The following is a 3,524-nucleotide window of genomic DNA, read 5'->3' as shown; positions in this document are numbered from 1 at the left end:
AAACCTTACAGTACTTCTCTTTTGGTGTTTTTTCTCTAACACTTGGAACTCTCTTAGAATAGATTTCAACACCACAAATGTACTTTTTACTTCTTGGAACTTCTCCTTTAGTTTGTCAGTAAAAACACATTCACCACAAGGGTTGACCTCTCATAGTATATGGAGTGTGACCATCTTCAGTATCAATTCATTAATGATGGAATTACGATTCAGCATCCTGATGTGTGACCTATGTTTCCAGGGTGTCTGGGTCAGGACAACGGGAGTGTGACTTACACCCCAGGAGAGTCTGCTCCTTGAGGGCTCTTCTGTGACCATGCCCTGCTCTTACACATTTCCCAAGGGTCACAAAGTCACAACAGCTTTCTGGTTCAAAGGTCAAGTGCCTGGTGCTGAGTCTCTGGATCTGAATTTGAACCCTGAGTACAAAGGCCGTGTGGAGTATCTAGGGGACAGTAACCAACTCTGTACACTGAGAATCACAGACCTGAGAGAGCGATTCAGGAACCTACAGCTTCCTGTTTGGGGACTGACGTCAATCCTGGGGGTGGATGGGGAATCCAGGAGTCAGGTTAAATGTCACAGGTAAGAGGCCACGGCATGAATTCATCCACATGAATATGGATCAAATCGTTGTCCGTCAATGTTCAACTCAGCTATTTTTGGACGTAGCTAAGATAAAAGAAAAGTCTTCACAAGGCAGAAAAAAGCCTGTACATAGAAAAGGAAGGGAAGAGCTGCTATATATGACAGTAGTAGATGTTGGTAGACTGAAGGTGCTCTTGGTAAAAGGGGTAAATTGGTCATCAAAAAGAAAGGAGGACCAAGGCACTCTTCATATAAAACAAAGTTTAAAAACTCCAACGCTACCTCGCTGCCTGACTTCAGGGAAATAAATGATAATATATCGTTCTCTTTGAACAGCTTATTTTTTTGGGGGAAAAAGCTGTTCAAAAGAGGACATTATATTATAACTTCTTTGTCCCCCTGACGATGGCCACGAAGCCGAAACGCTTAAGAGTTTTCATTGAACATGCTATACTAATAAAGGCATTTTAATTCATTATATAAAGAGTGACTTGGTCCTCTATTCTTTTTGAAAAGCATCTTTTAGACGGACAATCATCTCCGCTGTCCATCATCCCTCAGCGGATTACTCACATTGAAAAAACATTGGCTTCATCTGTAATTTTAAGACACAATAAAATAGGAGAATCTTGTAGAAGTTTTGGGAGGAGAATGTTTTATTCTTTATGTTACTGTCTGTTATTTTACTGGGTTTGACTTGATCTAATAAAGATATTTTGTTTGAAATCAAATCAAAACTCAAATTAAAATGACCCCCACTCTACCCAGGGCTCCATGTTGATTTGACCCCTGACCTAGCTTTGGACGGCGAGTGGGCAGACCTTACCTGTGGCTCCTGCTTCTTGAGTGAAAATCCCACCTACACCTGGTACAGGGACAAACAGCCTTTGAACTACACCAACAAGGTCAGGGTTATGGCCAACTACCTGGAACTAGACCCGGTAAGCAGGGAAGATGCAGGCAGCTACTCCTGTGCGGTGAGCAGCAGAGAGGATTCCCTGGTCCGGCAGTGGTCCTTGTAGTGGGATGTAAGTAGTGTGTAGAGAGGATATTAGAAATGTATGAATTTCATCTGTTTATGTCACTAGAAAATCATCTATTGGTTCTGAGAGTCAGCAACCCCAATATGGCTTTGTTTACTGACCTACATCTTAGCAGTAGCTTGAAAAACAACACAGGGGTATACTACAGCTAACTTTGATAAACAACACAGGGGTATACTACAGCTAACTTTGATAAACAACACAGGGGTATACTACAGCTAACTTTGATAAACAACACAGGGGTATACTACAGCTAACTTTGATAAACAACACAGGGGTATACTACAGCTAACTTTGATAAACAACACAGGGGTATACTACAGCTAACTTTGATAAACAACACAGGGGTATACTACAGCTAACTTTGATAAACAACACAGGGGTATACTACAGCTAACTTTGATAAACAACACAGGGGTATACTACAGCTAACTTTGATAAACAACACAGGGGTATACTACAGCTAACTTTGATAAACAACACAGGGGTATACTACAGCTAACTTTGATAAACAACACAGGGGTATACTACAGCTAACTTTGATAAACAACACAGGGGTATACTACAGCTAACTTTGATAAACAACACAGGGGTATACTACAGCTAACTTTGATAAACAACACAGGGGTATACTACAGCTAACTTTGATAAACAACACAGGGGTATACTACAGCTAACTTTGATAAACAACTGGAAATAGCCATTGATTTTCTGATTCATTAAGAAAGCTCAACTTCAATGTGTGTTTTTGGTTGTTCAGTCAATTAGACCATGTCATTTTAAGCTTGTTTTCTACGAATAAAACATTATTTTAGAATATTTAACTCATCGACCCTTGCTTCGTAGTAACCCCTCTGGAGTGGAAGGACCCCAGTCAGCATGTGCTAAATAACATGCCATGAACAGCTCAATGTCACCACAACATGAGCTGTGGGTGTTAATCTAGATGTCTCAAACTGTCTTAATTTTCTCCTCCAGACTTCCCAAAGAACACCTCAGTGTCAGTCACAGTCAGTCCCTCTGGTGAAATAGTGGAGGGCAGATCAGTGACTCTGACCTGCAGCAGGGATGCCAAGTCCCCAGTGGACAAATACACCTGGTACAAGAAGAATGAAGAACGGACGGGGTTCTCAGAAAAAGGATCAGGGCAGAGTTACATCATCCTTAAAATGAGCAATGAGGACAGTGGGCAGTACTTCTGTAAGGCTGAGAATCAATACGGACCACTTGACTCTGCAACTGTGCATCTCAGTATAGCAGGTAAGACATCCATTTAATTAAGGCAGAATAGACCGGCCATACTGTAGGTCGGGCAAATGTCAGATGGGCTGGTTTATATTTCTCCTATTGGGCCGTTCTACATGATAATTATTGTCAGATATTCTGGTTTATATTTGGCCTAGTGGGCCGGTCTCAACTAGTCAACTTCTGTAGGTGGTCACCTTCACCAGGGTTGTAGGTTAAATGTTCTGATGTGAGTAGATGTGTCTTTCTCTGGTAATTCATCCTCTCCCAGGTAAACCAGTGTTTCCCTGGGCTCCCGTTGTGGGGGTGGTGGCTGTGTTGGCAGCTGGAGCTCTGCTCGTCATCCTCTATGGCACACTGAAGAAGAGGTGAGTCCATTAAGATACCAGGGTTGGGGTCAATTCCACTTAAATTCCAGTCAATTCAGAAAGTAAACCAAATTCCAATTTCAAATGTTCCTAATTGAAAAGTATTGAAATTTCAGTTTACTTCTTGAAATGACTGGAATGGAATTGATCCCAACCCTGCCATTAGGATACCTATGTTTTAAAGACATAGCATGTCATTGAACAGCTTATTGTGCTTCTAAGAGGCAAAGTATTTAGAATCCAGTCAGGAAATTATGGCATATAAAACAATAAGTGAGTC

General features: G+C 41.4%; 1 long non-coding RNA gene across 1 annotated transcript; it reads left to right on the top strand.

The window, feature by feature from the left end:
- Positions 1-538: 538 nt before the first annotated feature.
- Positions 539-3,248, top strand: LOC124029933. Its single transcript, XR_006837872.1, has 4 exons — positions 539-585; positions 1,357-1,616; positions 2,610-2,891; positions 3,148-3,248. It is a non-coding gene; the product is annotated as an uncharacterized LOC124029933 (long non-coding RNA).
- Positions 3,249-3,524: the final 276 nt, after the last annotated feature.

This window comes from Oncorhynchus gorbuscha, unplaced genomic scaffold (genome assembly GCF_021184085.1).
Source record: "Oncorhynchus gorbuscha isolate QuinsamMale2020 ecotype Even-year unplaced genomic scaffold, OgorEven_v1.0 Un_scaffold_8268, whole genome shotgun sequence".
In the NCBI taxonomy this organism is placed as follows: domain Eukaryota; kingdom Metazoa; phylum Chordata; class Actinopteri; order Salmoniformes; family Salmonidae; genus Oncorhynchus; species Oncorhynchus gorbuscha.
This window is presented reverse-complemented; position numbering and strand designations above follow the sequence as displayed.